The following is a 16,572-nucleotide window of genomic DNA, read 5'->3' on the forward strand; positions in this document are numbered from 1 at the left end:
TGTCAATCACATATTTTTCTGAGATCATTTATGCTGCCAGTGAAAATCTAACTTGATCTTTTTATTGGAAGTAAATACAGCCTACTTTGAGAGACACTGGTCAAATGTTTCTAGTTAGAAGTGGAAAGGAAAAGGAAAACTTCTCTTTGTTTTATAAAACAAGTTCTGCTCTCCCCTGCCCTTTGGCTTTCTAGCTGCCAAAATAGTTTAGAACAGGAATAAATGACTTGTCATAAATTTATTCTTGGAAGAATACTACCCTGAGTTTTCCCCAGGTCTGAAGTTAGTTTTTTGTAGTAGAGTTTTACTATGTGTGCATCTGCTGTGTTTTGTGAGACATCAAGACTTAGGTCTCTGTGTACCTTTCCACTTAGACTCAAAGAAGACAATCAAACTTTTGTCCCTCAGCGGCTTCTGGCTCTTGCTTTTAATTTCATTGCAATTGAAATTTAGGGATCACGTGTATTGTTTATTTACCTCATGCCACTACTACAAAAGGTGCAGCTCATCCCCTGCACCTCCATGGGTGGCTCATGTGAAGTAACAGTTCTGCTCTTACCTGCTGGTTTCCCTACTGGTGAGGGCAGCAATCTCTCACCCCACTGCTACCTCTTGTCCCTCCAATAAACAAGGACTACCTTTGCCTAGTCCAGACTATTTGCTCTAGATTGTGTACAAAGTTTGTGATGCTAACAAATAAAAAATATTTTGATAATATTGCATGGACTTCTAGAACCGTATTATTTTACATAGCCTTCACATATCTGTTTTTAAAAATTAAGATAATGGTGTTGGTGATCACATAGAAAAGTTTGAGAAGCAAAAGTCATCAACATCAAAAATCTGAAGACAGATATCCTTAGAATTCATAATTGTTTAAAAAACTTGCTTTATTTCTATCACAGTCTAATGAGAAACTGAATCATTAAATTTGAATGCTAAGAGCTAGGGAGTACTGGTGAGAAGGCTGGGGATGTGCTTCAATGAACCAGACATGGCTGAGTTTAATACTGGTAAGAGGATCTTGAAATGTTAAGGAAAGCTGGTGCACATTTGGGTTTTACTGTAGAAATCTGCTATTGAGAATCTGCTATTGAGAAGCTTTTTAGGTAAAGAAGTGCATGGGACATCTTCATGGTATATAGCCAAACATGTAAAATACTGTATGAAAGAGGCAGGTAAAGATAGGTAGAGACTGAGAAGGGGTTAATCTTGTATCAACATTTCCTAGACCAGCTAAAAGGTAGGTGGGAGATTTTTGTCCTTTTGTCCTGGCCTGTGACGGGGCATATGCCTAAACATGTCTCAGTTTCTGGTATTTTTGAGCATTGCTTTTTAATATTATTTTTATAGTTTGCATGTGCTTTTACCTGATTCTTTGCAAATTCATGGGGCTTCAAAGAGATGTAAACTAATGTAAACTAAAGCACCTTCAAGTTCTTTATGTCTTCCATCATTTTTTCCTTTGAAACAACAATGTAAAATACCGTAAGAAAATTCCATCTTGCAAAGGCTACTTTAACTCATGTGCTGTGTTTTAACTCATTTGGTGAAGAACTACTGTGAAGGATCTGATCACACCAAAGTATGTTTTCCAGCAATGTTCATGCAAAGGATCCCGAGCAGAGCTGTGTGTGCCTGATTTTCTGTGCCAAGATTAACAGTGTGGAATAACAGCCACTGCACAGTAAAAGATTGTTTTTGCATATTTGCCACATTATCCCACATGACTGAAATGTAGAAAGTCATGCTTTTGAACATGTTGAGAGCCAATAGATGTTGTAACTGAGATGTTTGAGGTAATTGCTATTAGAAGCAGTAACCGACCTGGGTGTGAATGCAGGGCTTGAGGTACACAGTGTGCACAATGTAATTTGTCCTAAATTTTAGGATACATTTTGTGGTATTGATGTAATATGGAGAACACATTCTTCAGATCGATACACAATACTATCTTTACCTTGCTCTCTGCACTAAGGTTTCAACTCAGGGCCTCTGAAATCTTCCAGCTTTCAAGGACTAGGTTAAGCACGGAGCAGAGAGACATGGAAACCCTGGAGGGAGATTCACTGTAGTAGGTCTGGCAGAATAAAAGCAGGAAAAAAGAAGGTTTCTTTTGAGATTGGGTGCTCCTAAGGAGTGTTGAGCATTATATACATGTTACCTCCTACCTAAGTTCCCAGGCAGAAGGCTGAGCATGTGGTATTTTTTGCAATCTGTTCCTCTGCTCGAGAATGGTCTTGGCAGAGACGCCATATGCACAGCATTGTATTAAAAGTAGGTTTGATTATTTCCCATGGTAATAGTAGTGCAGTAGATGTGGCAGTAGGAAGATAAACATTAAAATGAGTGCAAATGGAGCTCATTTCAGGGGTTGTTCACATTCCACTGCTTCTGCTGCTGCAAGAAAGGTGGCTGGGAGGTAACACCGACAGTGCAGCAGCCTGACAGCTACCTTTCTTCATTAACTTAGACTGCAATAAAGTACAGCCTTTTTGAAACAAAGTTCAAGTAGCCAGAGCCTCTCTGTGGAAATTAATTTCCTCTAGAAGCTAGTTCCACCAAACTCATCACCTCCTTCACTGAACATTAGTCAGCCCTGTCGCTGGTGACAGAAATGCTTGACAGAGCTGCTGAAAAGTGGGTCATGTGGTGGATAAAACATAGCCTGCTTCCCCAGGCTGCTTTTAGTGTGGACCTCCTGAGACTGCAGTAAATAATAAATACCTGCAGGCCACCGTGGGCACTTTGAGTGCTGCTGCGCAGCTCGTCTTTGGTCCATGACAGGAGGAAATCATACAATGATGTAGTAGGTATGCAGAAAGAAACTTTTGGCTACCTATCTCTGTTTCTGACCTGCTATTGTGATGATTTTTTTCCTGAGTACGGGGAGCCATATAGTGTGGGATGATGCAGTTTCTACCCTCATAGGCCTGCTTCCCAGACGGGAGGGCTGAGGACTTTGCTGGTGTGGTGGTAGCAGCTGTTGGTTGGCGATGCCTCACCAATGGCACTGGTAAAGAGGAGGCCTGGAGCACTGCTCCTGGGCAAACACCCAGCTGTGCCTGGTTGCAGAGGGAGATTTTTGGCTTTGAGAGCAGTGTTCACTGACACAACAGACATTTCATGTCTCCCCCATAGGAAAAGGCTGTGGTACACATGGAATTTAATGTCTTTTAGAAGTCTTTATGAGAAGTGAAAAGCTGTTCTGTTTCAGGCTTTTTGAAAGTTACGTCTTTTATTTGAAAAGGAACCTGCAAAGAACTAAAAAAGAATGGGATTTGTGATCTGTTTTCGTGCTGTATTATGATCTATTTCTTGCTCTTGTTTTCCCCCTCCCCTTCCCTTTCTCTTTTTTATTCCTCCATGGAAAGGTTAGGAGTTTTCCTAGCTACTGTTCGACAGCTTGTTATTCAGACTGTAAACACTGAATTTCAGTACTTCCCATCACTGGAAGAATCAAGGCACTGAATCATTAACAAGGCAACACTTTGTGCCAAATGTTTGTTTGTGATTAATGGTAAATAGATATTTTTAAAAAGACAAAAAAAAAAAAAAAAAAAAGGATTAAAATATCCTCTTTACTAAAATACTCACCCTGCAATTTTCTTCCACAAAAATGTTTGGACAACTCTATTCATACACATTTCTCTGTTTCTGTCAAAGTACTCCAAAGAATTTTTACCCTTCCTTCATCACCACTCTGCTTGGATGCCTTCATAGTGATGGGAGGAGACATCTATGGGATGCCAAAGGTGAAGTTCCATGTCTTGTCCAAGTCTTACAAACAACTTATATCTACTGAGTGGGAGAGATTCTCTTCCTCCTTGTCCTGTCTACTCCTGCTCTTGCTTTCGGCTGTGCAGTCTCACGCTGTCTGCAGCTTCTAAAACTTTTTACTAAAGCAACTTTGTCTCTGTCCTGGAAGAAAACAAGATTGCTTCTTTCTGAGATAATTTGCTTCTGGATTTCTGGATTGTATCAATTCCCAGGAGCTCCTAACAAGCATCACAGCTGGTGGTAGGTACCTAAGACAGGGTGTCTAGGAGTGGTGTAGGGACTGTGGGACTTCCATGTTTCAACAGTAGCAGAGAAATGTTGTATGGTCTCAGTCGTCCTGTGCTGGTTCTCCACCAAGATGGAGTCACTCATCGCTTGAGCCACAATAATTCACCATATGTGACCTTTGAGCCTGCCTCCAGAATTAAAGGTGGATGTGCTCACATAGAAATACTCTCCTGAATGTTCGGCTGGGATGAGTGTTCCCACTGTCACGCAAGCCACATTTCACCAGAATGAGGGCAACTACTCCCTAGAGGACTGTGTTCCTTCAGGGGATTCTCAGGGTAAAAAGAGGTGTGGATTTTATCCTTCCAGAAGTTTCTTTATAGCGGTTGGTCCATGGTTGGCCTTGAGGTGATGCTAATCAGAGGAAAATTTGAAGAGAGCTGCCCACATTGGAAGTGGAAAGTTGCATTAGTATATGCAAATTATAAAGGAGCGAAGACTGATGAAATAAATGACAGTGGATCAACTCCCGTTAGTTTTGTCAGGCTGTTAGCCCTTCATCTCCATGGTCCAGCAGTCACATCTGTGTGTCACCCAGTTCTCTAGGTAGAGGCAAGCAAGGAAACTGAAGTATCTCCTGGGAAACAACACCTTTGTTAGGCTTCTCAGTTGCTGCTACACAAAAAGAAAAAAGCAGAAAGGACTTTAATAGGAAAACAGAGAGGTGCAACAGTCTGAACAGTGTGACCATTACATTGTTAGATGGGCACTCTTGCCTTTAATAGGTTATCTTTTTCCATTAGAGGACTGTTTAAAGTTTTAAGTGGTGCACAAGCTCATAAGGGCTTTTACTGCGTGGGTTCCCATTTTCATGTGGGTTTTGCATGTGTGGGAAAAGCTGATGCAATAAGATCTATTTCCAGTCTTCCCCTTGGGAACTATTGATGGTCATTTATTCTTTCTTATGTGACTTTTGAGATCCTAACGCCCACCCCCACCCCCCCAAAAAACAAAAACAGAAACAAAAAAAACCCCAACAAAACAAACAAACAAACAAAAAAAACCAGAAATGGTTTCCTGGTTAGTTCCCAGCAGCAAATCTTATAGAGGAATACCTAAAAAGGAGAAGCAGAACATAAATTCCAAACGACTTGGATTCAACTAAACCCACAATCCTCAAAATTTATTTTGACATAAGTTTCAAATAAAGTTGAAGCTCTTGTAAGGTAAAGGAAAAACAAAGATTTTTGATCATGATTTGGATTAAGACTTAAATAGTTGTGCTGATGTACAATATTTCTAGCAATATGACTGGTTTCCAGATGGGAAGAGGGGGGAACTATAATAATGAATTATGGGTCTGATGAAATGTCATTCTTCCTCTGTCATAGAGACTTCAAATCAGTCACTGTGTCTCCCTTGCTCTTTCTTCAAATTGGAATGCTACATAATCAAAAAATGTATTTTCCCTTGTGTTTTGCTGATAAAGTAATTTCAAATTTGCTTTAAAATTATAGGTATGAAGAGAAGCTTAGTTGTGTAGAGGAAATGCTCCTCACTTTGAAGATCTCATTTGAAGAGCCAATGGAGAATGCCCTGAAATTAAAAATATTTCAGAGACAAGAGGAGGGAATCACAGAGACACAAGAAAGAAAGGTAAGCATCTTGTCTATTGAAGAAATTGCCTTCAAGTAAGAGAAATTATTTCCCCAGAGATAATTTGGTCCTAGAAGTCAAATTGTCACTAAACAAAAAGGCAAATCAAGAGCAGCAAATTGATTTTGCTTCCAGTGTCTTTCTTCTAATTATTCCCTAATTAAAAAGAGAAGAAGGATGTGATAAATCCAGCTATTTCTTAGCTCACTGTTGTACTCATCCCTGAAGAACCTCTTCCCTTTATGCATTTTATTGGTGGGGAATGGAATGAAAGCCTCTAGGTTAAATTTTCAGAGATGAACACTTACATTCAGTTTAATTGGAAAAGCAATTGTTACAAATAGTGAATATCTACTGCCTATCTTTCGGGAAAGTTGTATGCCCAACCTCTGTGAGAAAAGGGTCACATACAGAAATGTGAGGTGTAAGCACTCAGGTCTGATTTTGGACTGAGTGATCCAGTCAAGCACATAGAGAAACTTGTGGTGGGGAGGGGAAACTAAAAGTTATATATTAAAAAAAAAAAAAAAATTGAGGAGTTCAAGTTGTTCTATTTGACAAATGTTTGTGTCTTTGGCGATCATCTGTTTCCTCTCCCAATACATGGATATGTAGAGACCACATGTTCCTGCTTTTTAGTCTTGCACAACTTTCTTTGACCACTCCCAGCCACTCGAAGCACTTTGCAAAATACTTCCCTTTTGGCTTCTCATTTGCCCATATCTGACGCCAGCATTTCTCACCCAGTTCCTTCTCTCTGTTCAACTGTTAAATGAACCTTTGCACCCTGAGGTTTTTTTTTTCTTTCCATGGAGAATGGATGACGGGTGCACAAAACACATCCAAGCAGTGTTTGCAGGTTTGGAAACAAGAAAAGAAAGGTGCCAGCACTAGGTGAAAGCTCAAGGTTTGTGCTGTGTAATTTATGTTTAATGCTACAGCAGAATCTGCTTTTTGTGCCTGGCTCTTCGAAGATATAACTTCTGTGACATGTTTTGCAGCACCTCTTGTGCGTGAGAGTAAAGGACATTTTGACTCACTTGAGATCCCTGGAAATGTTAAAAAAAGGGGGAAGAAAATAGTACAAGAAAAGACACTTATGGAACTGCTGAGGTGATATAACCAGGTGTCTTTTCATGTGTATCCTTTATTTTTCTTTCTATCTCATCAAATTTAAACAGCCTAATCCTATGAAGGATTAAAGCTGTGATGTCTCCTTGCCATGTTTCTGTGTTCTGGGCTTTTCTCATGAGTTAGCATTTAAGCTCTAATGAGCTTGGAGGTTAGTGAAAGCACAGGCAGCAACTATTTACACATGAAATGGTTGAAGGTAGTGCCTTTTCCTTGGTAAAGGGATGTTATTCTTCCTTTCAGCCACAATGAAATCCCTTCAGTCAATCATATGGTCCCTTAAAGTACCTGGGAAATAGGATGTTTGATTTGGGTTCACTGAGACCTCGTTTGCTCTTTCTGTGTGGGGATAAGTTGAGCTGATGCTGGAGGAAAAATGGCACAGGCACAGTGCTGTTCAGTGTACCAGTTCTGCTGTGCAGAAGGAACCTCTGCACCTCTGTGTGGTAGCATGCGGAGCTCAAGGGTTACTTCTTTATGAATGCTGAGGGGCTGGCACATCTGAGGCCTACTGCTACTCTTGCTATCAAAAAGTGGGTTTTGAGTTCACTGTGGCAAAAACAGCCTGGAGAGAATAGGAGAGTTATACAGAAAACTAGTGGATTATTTGAGATGCAGAGAACATTATGCAGTGACGTACTTTGGGAGAGAGCAGAAGAAATTCGTGCAAATGGAATAACAACAAGGAGTGCTGCCTCCCCACAATGAGAAAAGAAAGTAAGAACAGCACTGGGTGGAAAAACAACTACATCTGTGTTTTCTGGAGATGCAAAGTTTGCTGCAAGACCTGTTGGCCTGATTTTACCCAGGCGAGGAAGCTGGCATCTTCCAGTGACATCAGGGCTGGGAAGCTTTATATTATAGCCTTCCTCTTACTACCTGATGGGCTTCATAGTGTTTGCTTAGGTCTGGCATAGCTGGCAAAATAAATGTGCAATCTTTGTGTGGAAGATCGGGGTCTTTTTTGGCAGCCATGCCAGACAGTGCATCTGATCTCTGCCCCACTGGTTGCCCAGATGCTCCTTGGTATAGCTGTGCTGGGTACCTGTGTATGGAGCAGTCCTGATGCCCCAGGCTTGCAGCAGGGTGGTGACCATGGCTGTCTGCCTGCTGCCAAGGCCAATGCATCTCACCAGTGATTTCTATCCAAGTGGCTTCCAGGTACCTCATGCCAATAGGAGAAGAGGTCAAGGAATATGTGTGTTTGTCTGTTGAAGGTTCATGTTTTCTATAAGCACCTTGGCCTCCTTCCAAATCATACTGAAATCTGCAGCAATCTTTTGAGTCTTGAAGATGGACCTGGCCTGTTTACAGTCAATAAAAAAAACAGCAAAGATCAAAATTCTGCATGAATCTCCCTTGAACTCTAATACTTATTCCCATTTAGAATTTCATTCATTATGTCTCTTCTTACAGCCATGATAATCTGGCCCATGGTTCCTGCATTGGAGCCCTTTGCAATTCAATACTGATTTATTAGTTTCCTACTGTGACTAATACTTCAAAGAAAACACGCAGTGCCTTGACCCATCCTTTGTTCCACACTCTGTTGGGTTTATTCCCCTTGAGATTGTCCTGAGAGTGAAAGGTAGATAGTCATGAGGAGTCTGAACAATTCTCCATAATGAAAGACAGTTGATTACCTCCTCTATATGTTACATGCTTACATAGGAGACTGCTGGAACTGAAATCCTGTCTACCTGCAAGTGCATAGAACAGACCCTGGTATCCCAGGCTCCTTCATGTTTCCAGGCAGGAAGAGAAGTTCTTTCCTTGCTCATGGCTCTTGTAAAGCAATTTGCAAGAAGTGTCAGTGAGTTCTAACTGTAATGTACTCACGTCTGCTGTGGGAAGGACTGGCTCCTGAAACTGGCTTTCAAAGGTCTTTCTCACTCTGATCTGACCTTCCTAGTTATTTGCAAGCACAGTTTGACATTTGGATAATTAAGCACATAATTTATGACTGAAAAGGGAGAGCATTTTTTTTCACTAGTATCTGACCCAAGATGTGGAGAGGTCCCACTAATAGGAGTCCTTATATTTCATTTCTGACTTCAGTAAACTCACCCTGAATGAGGTTATAAAACCTACATTGATAAGTCTTGCTTCTGAGGGATATCTGCTGTCGACAGTGTTTACTGGAGTGAAGTGGTACTGCTGTAGTTGGTGTGGTTCAGGATAGTCTTACAGGGGTCCCTGCTATCCTTCCTTCTACATGAAGAAAATGTTTGTATCAAATATTCATGTCGGCGGAAATATTTTCTTTGTGGTTGGCACTGTGGTTACACTATAGCAAGATAACCCATGCAGTTCCTGTGAAACCACCCGTCTATCTAAAAGGCACAATATCTGCAGGGGTGAATAATAAGGATAGTCTGAACCTGAAATGGCTTGACAGGCCTTATTTTATTGGTCATGACATGACCACACAGCTGGGATGGAGAGGAGTGGGATTATATGAGGATGCAGTGGGAATACAACAGCACAAGCAAACAATCACCTCTGTTGTCATGAGAAGTCAGGTTTCTGGAGAGAGCTTTCCACTTACAGAAAGCCACCTTTTGCTGTATTTCTTGTTTTCACATTCTCTGTAAGTTCAACAAGTGTACACATGCAAAGACAAAATCAGACCCTGCTGTTGCATTGTGGAGACAGAGAAAGCTTTCATGAACGATGAGCTGCCTTGCACACAACTCAGCCCAGCAGCTGTGGCTGTGCGTGCACTTACTATTCTGTGCTGGCACAGCAGTCCATAATTGCTGTCTGGTGCTTGGCTGTGAGTGACAAGGGCAGGACTTTTGTCTCTGAGCACCCTCAGTGGGCACAAGGGGCTGGCAGCCCTTGTCCTGCTGGAGCCAGATGTAATGTGTTTAAAAAGGATATGTCTACATTACACTTGCCCAGAAAAAGCTTTCTTGCTTATGCTGGGGTTTTTTTTTGTGTATGTGTTGAACCTTCTTTATGTTACTTTAGATACAGTTGTACTGCTCCCCCATTGTACAGGTGTGTCTCTGTTGGTGAAGGAGGGGATGAGAGACAAGAGATTGACCTAAATTGGTTGGCTACAACCCCCATGGAACTTTGGAAATGTCTGAGTCCCATATTTAGCTATAGAACTCTGGGTCTTGGGTGCTCTAACGCTGGCTACAGGAGAGATCCACAAGACCAGCCATGCTGTGTGACTGTAGCTAATGTGTAACACTGAGTCCTCTCAGACTATCTCTATCATGTGCTGCAATCTGCTTGTAAAAAGCAAATCAGAGGTAGTTCTTCCACTGGAAATACTTCATGGAGCTTGTAATAGCAGGGCGTGCTTGGGTATGACTTTGTGCTTTTAAAAGCAAAGTTTTCCAAATGTCACATCTACTGAATGAAAGGTGTAGATGTGTTTGTACAGCCAGGCTGTGGGTGCCCACTCTGTGCCCACAGCTCATTGGCATGTTTCTCTCACCATTTAAAATACAGTAACTCTGTTTTACCTGAGACCCTATAAACTTCCTCCAAGGGCATCTAGGAAGATTTCTTGGTTTTCTTCAGATTAATAGCCCCCAGATATCACATGTTCTGTTTTGGGATACAGCTTTAGGTTGCTCTTATTTTGCATGTTCCAGTGGTGCAACCAGTTCCTCTTTCTGTCTATTACGGTGAGGAACCAGCCTTGTAACATTTGCCAGCACAGTGTCTGCTTTTTCACTAGGATCATTTCAAGTGAAGGGAAAAATGGGCTGGTTTAGGAGTATGGGGTGTTCTCTGCCACTCTAGTGGCTGGAAAGTTCCTGCCTTTCATATGTGATTTTTTTTAGTAACCAGTTTGAAATCTCCTCTATCTTGACTTGTCAGTGCAGAAGTGTTCAAATGGAAAGAAAAGGTGATGAGAATGAACCTTCTTGGCAGTATCCATTAAAGCTATGGCCTTCTTGCTGCTCTATGCTTTGATCTATGGTACCTGAGCCTTTACTGACCTGCCAAACAAAGATGATCAGGTCAGATGAAGATCAGGCTTCAGCTCTTCAAAGGGCCATTTGTTTTACAGGGACACTGAATGTCTAGGCTATTTTGCAGCACGCTGGTGGGAAGAAAGCACAATAGTTGTTAGTTTTCTATTTTTTTTTTGATTTTTTTTTTCATATCTTCGTTTTCTCATCACCCCAAAAATGTGCTACCAGCTGAATGGTATTGAATGGATTTTGGCCTCTAGAACTGAAAACAGCTTCTGTAACTGATGTTTTATTTTAAGACCACAGGAAACTATTTGTCACTATCCATTAATGAGCACTTGGCTAGCTGTTTGCTATCTTAAGAAAAATAGATTATGAAGCAGAAAACTCCACCATCCAGAGTCCACTGTTTTATCCCTCCATCAAACTAACACTGAACTAACTTTCTGCACAAAACACCATTTCATTATCTATGCTCACTAGTTTTTCCCATCCTCATTAAAATCTTCCAGAATAAGGAAGAACGAGCTAAATCCACTGTGAGCTCATTCTGTCTGGGAAGTGGGGGAAACTGTTGCTCCTCCCAAATGGGGGTCAAGTCAAGGCTGGACCCTCTTCATCCAATGGGGGAAATAATTGCACTGGAACATCAGTAGGTGCAGGATGGATTATTCCTCCCACTTTATGTGGGAAAAAGTGTTGGAGAAGAAGAGAGGCCAAGACACTGGCCTATGTTCCCAAACTGAGCACATAGGCTGCAGAGCAGCCATCTCATCTGCACCCAACAGGCATATCTGGCTGCAACAGCTATGTAAATAATTTAGCAGTGAGATTTATGGGTTTTTTTCTCACTTAAGTGTCTTAGATTGCATTTAGTCACATTTACCAGGATAATTGCCCTGAACTTGTGTTCTGATGGCATGGTAATGTGTAAGAGAGGAGCTGACATCTTCAGGTCACTAATTAAAAGGGGAAAACATCTCTTTTTCTCTCAAAACAAAGTGCAACAGACTATTTTTCTATTAAAAAAAAAATTGGGCAAGTTTTCAAAGACACAATGGAGTATCTCTCTACAGGTTAGATTGAATTCAAGGCTCTTTGGCTGTAAAAGCTCATTGCTTTGCTGATTCTCACAGTATCAAATCAATGTGTCAGACTTGATAGTTATACTCCATACAGAAATGGATAAGCCAATTGTTTTGTCGGGGGGGAAATGGAACTATCACTTGCAGATAACCTAATTATTTTTAAAAATTGGAAAAAGTTCACTTTTGTTTATTTTCTGCTCTGAATATGCAGTATTTCTGTTTTCCACAGCCATTTTCTGACATGCAAATAGCAATTTATTTTTATGTGCGATAAATCCTTCCTGTGCGCTTTCCACTTTGTGAAACAGGGTTGGGGGAAATATGCCTTTTTCCATAAAAACACTAATGACTGAATTAAAGCATGACTCAAGTGGGCACTGTTCTAAGCAGTAATATCAAAGTTGTCACAATTGTGTGTGGGATTTAATGTTCCTGGATGATACTTGCGTTTAGTCTGCAGATCCATGAGTCAAGGCAACTGTTAAAATCTCTCGAAACCTTAGGTGGGGTCCAAATGACTTATTTTGAAGTGTTAATAGAGTCATTTGAAGATATAACAGAAAACTGACTTTAAAAGAGGGCCAGCTGGGAGCATAGGTGATGTGGGCTGTTGCCTTGGGCAGTAGCAGCCTGCCAAGGGCACAGCGGAATGGTCATGTCTTCATAGTTTGCTCTGCCTCTGCCAGTGCCTGGGGAAATCAGGTTTGCTGCTGGTGCCAGGGCAGGGATCAGGGTGAGTGTGTGCAGATTGGGGCCAGATGGTTTCAGTGGTCACTGCCCCTGCCTGGCGAGTTCCCTTCTGACAGCAAGAGCTGCCTGTCATGAGCTGCATCATGGTTTAAGGGCATGCTTTTCCCTGGTGAACATGCACTAACTGAGGTGGCTTTTTAAAATCCTGCAAGATTTGTACCCTGTGTGAGCAAGGGTAGAGTATCTGCTATGCCCCTGCTACCAATCTGTGGTGCAGCCTGGCTTCCCGTCCTCCTCTGTTCTCTCAGCTGGATTTTGATTGGGTGCCTGGTGTTCTCATGATGGCAAGTGATGATGGAGTTTGGAGCTCTGACAGCTCTGCAGTGAACACAGGGTGGTTATATTTTCCAGAAGAGGATGTTGTTGAACATTTTTTTTTTTTTGTACATTTCAAAGTAAAAGTAAATTTTATTACTGTACATAGAATTTATGTCATGAGAAAAAAAATCTTCATTAAAAGTTCAGGCCCCCAGAGACATGAGCCTGATGTTCTGGGATCAGTGTTGCTTGTGGCTGACAGGCTCCTTTTAGCTTTGACCCTCTTTGTTCATGCAGATAATGATTATGAACTATTTGGCTTCCCTTTACAAAATGGTTATGTCTTCCATGATATTCCACAATGCTGGAACTGCATAGCAAACTAGATTTAGGGAAACCTCTGAATACAGAGCCCTCTGCGCAACACAAACATCAGTTCAGAGTGGCTTTCTAAAAGATGTGTTCAACTTTCAAAGTTTCATTTTATTACTTCTTTCTTCACTAAGGATTCTTAGTGAAGCAGAAGTACAATCCCAGCATTGCACTCAGCAGAGAATTAAACAGTTTTCTGGGCAAAAAAATGTTATGTTCTAGCCGGAAAGGAGTCATTTTCTGGTAACCCTCACCCAGTGCCTACACATGCTCTTCATGAAGTTGTGTTAGAAGCAATTGTGTGTACTGGAGTATTGACTGGTTTCAGGAACAGAATGGAAAGTATTTCCTTTGAGAGTTTGAAAGCCAGAAATCCTTTCACAGTTGGCTGTAGGATGGATACTGTTACTTCTGAAAGCAGCAGCACAGGGCATGGAATAAACATCCCAAGCAGTGGAGGTATTAGGTCCACTAATTATTAGGTGGAGATATTTCTAAGCACTTCATTCCCCTTTCTTATATATTCGTAGAAGTATTTGTCTGGGGGAATATGTTGACCATTTTTAACCCAGATTCCACGAAATAATGTTGTAACAGTCATCTTAACACTGATAGAAAGTGGTAGCAGGGTACCAGAGACTGGCAAGTACACAGTTATAAGTTAATTTCTTCTTGTAGGTATAAAAGGTAAAAGTTTGTCCTTTGTTGTTCTAAAAACCAGCATTAAAGCCAGCATGGACCTCATCCATCTCATGCATCTGTTTTAACAGGTATTTCTGTAGAGCTGGAAGTTGGTAGTTCAGTGTGGCTGACCCAGAGAGCTCTCATCAGTCAGCTGATGTGTGGCTGCTGAACTCATGCCTTCTTGAAACCTGTCCCAACAGCTCAGGAAGACACATCAGTGTAAACTGCTATCTGATTTTCTTCTGTGTAATAAACCATGTATGTAGTATAACATCAGCTAAGAGAAAAATCCAGGTCAATGGAGCTCTGTCGCTGTTTGTGGTGAGATTTCAGAGGCAACTGCTTCCAGTCACTTGTGCCTGAAGTAAGATCTTGTTCAGTGTTCAACTGAAATAAAACTCTCTACTTTTGTGTATGACTGAGCAAGACCAACAGGGGGATTAAAGAAAAAAAAAAAAAAGCAAGACTTTGGAAAATATATCTATGTAGAATATCTGAAACTTGGCAGAAATGTTTCCAGCCTTTCCAGGTACATAGTTAGCTCCATGTTCAGGACAAAAGCAGTATATACCATTGTTACTGTATAAAATGTGTGTGCATTTACTGGTATTTCAGTAGTGAGTGAGGCAGTATATGTTATTATCTGCAAACATTTTGGGTTTATCTCTGGACATGCTCCAGCACCTCAATGTCTTTCTTGTAGTGAGGGCCTCAAAAGTGAGCCCAGGGTTTGAGGTGCGGCCTCACCAGTGCTGAGTACAGAGGGATGATCACTGCCCTGGTCCTTTCCTGGCCACATGGGCCAGGAAGCCAGGATTTACCTTCTTGCTAACCTTCTGTTAAGCAGCACCCCCAGATCCTTTTCACTGGGCAGCCACTATTCCCCAAGTCTGTAGCATGGCATGGGATCATTGTGATCCACATGCAGGAATGGGCATTTCACCTTGTTGAACCTCATACAACTGACCCCTGCCCATCCACCCACTGAACTTGACCAGTCCTAGGAGTGAACTAGATGATTGTGGCATCAAAGAGGCTTCAGTAACTGATGATGGACTTTAGGTCAAAGTGCTGGTTAAGAAGAAAATCAAGTAATTTTCAAAATGTGTGTTCTTGCTAAATAGGTTGCATTATTGCAGAGGTGGATACTCTAAGTAATCCTAAGGCAGTTGTTGCTGTTATCTAAGCCCTGGTACTGCCATGGCATTGCCTTATGGCAGCAGGAGCAAACCACCGAATGATGAATATTTAATGGAAAAGTTGACGTATATCTACAGTGAATCATTTGCTACAGAATTGTAAATAAAACAGTGTTTTTAATTCACTGCCTAGGGCTGCTTAAGTATATCATGTATGAGTTATGTCCACGGGGAAAGGAGCTTAGGTTAGAGTAGACCTAACTGAAAATTTGTGAACATATAAATACACATTTTTATTTAATAGTGGTAGGAGTTGCCTGAATCAGTTATCAGTATAGGTTTGTGTATGTTTATATGTCTTCTTGAGACCAAATGCTAAATGTTTAGATGTGCCTGGTTTAAATTCAGTTGTCCGAACTCCTGATTTTTTCCCCCATCCTTTTCCTCTGCTGTGTGTGCATGTTTGCATTAAACCAGTTTTCATGTAGGTGGTCACACTGTATTTTCTCTCTTTGGACTTCTCACCTTGGTCCAGGTGGATTGTGGTTTTTCATTTCCTTTTATTCTTCTTCACATTACTTCATATACATCCTCTGAACCCTGCACTGAATACAGGCTTGCTCAGGGGACTGGAAGTGCTCTGTTCATAGCTTGTAAGCTGTTCATGGACACAAGTGGAGTTCTGCTCACAGCAAGCTCTCCACTGATGTGAGGTGTCCTTGTACATGAGCCACTGAGATGCAGTTGTTACAGCTGTTATTGCCTGATGTGCTCACTGATCTTTGATTCTGTATCTAGGATATGGAGGACCAAGATACTTGTTTTTTTATACTATTTTTTTTCTCTTCTTGCATTCATATTAAAAGCACAGCTCACACTGGCCTTCAGTGGGAGGTGGGAATTCCTATGTTATCCATGTACCAAATGTCCCAAAATGGACACCTGGAAAATGAAACATGCGTACATTGAGGATGCTGGATTGGAAGGAGTTTTGGGCAACTCTGTGATGTAGAAGAGCTATGCCCAGAGATGGGTAAAATCTTTTTTTTTGTAGTAGTGGCACAGAATTGCCATCACTACAAGCCTACATTTTCAAGACAATTTAGGAAACTGCTCCATCTCTCTGTCAAATTTATTGTTGGAATTACAGCTGTTCTCCAGGTCAGGTGTTTTGGCTATGCCCCTCTTTGATGTTGACCATGGGCGCTTTTGAGTATCAGCCCGTCTCTACACTGCTCAATTTTAGGGTGAGGATCTCTGGGCCTGAAGAAGAGAAGTTTCTTCACAAAACCTGAAGCATTTCTATAACTTCCCTGTGGACTTCTGTCACAGCTCCAGAGGTCCCCATATACAGGACTTGGCACAGAGGAGTTTTTTTCCTTTCTGCTGCCACACTCTCCTAATGGCCTAACAGGAAGGGATTTTGAGCAACAAGAGGGCCTCTTGCTTTATCCTATGAAGCTTCCCAGTCTGTGTGAGTACGCAGGAAAGCAGTCCATGGCACTTTTCATTTGGATAGGTTCCTTATCTCTAGGTTTATCATCAAAG

At 41.4% G+C, this 16,572-nt stretch overlaps 1 long non-coding RNA gene across 1 annotated transcript in view; it reads left to right on the forward strand.

Annotated features, from left to right (window-relative positions):
- The first annotated feature begins 5,164 nt into the window (after window positions 1-5,164).
- LOC128806274 (uncharacterized) overlaps window positions 5,165-16,572 on the forward strand; it is a 56,756-nt gene continuing 45,348 nt past the window's right edge. The window contains exons 1-2 of the long non-coding RNA XR_008436756.1: window positions 5,165-5,234; window positions 5,526-5,664. This is a non-coding gene — a long non-coding RNA (uncharacterized LOC128806274). The remainder of the gene's footprint in view (window positions 5,235-5,525; window positions 5,665-16,572) is intronic.

Source organism: Vidua macroura, chromosome 1 (genome assembly GCF_024509145.1).
Source record: "Vidua macroura isolate BioBank_ID:100142 chromosome 1, ASM2450914v1, whole genome shotgun sequence".
Classification (NCBI taxonomy): Eukaryota; Metazoa; Chordata; class Aves; order Passeriformes; family Viduidae; genus Vidua; species Vidua macroura.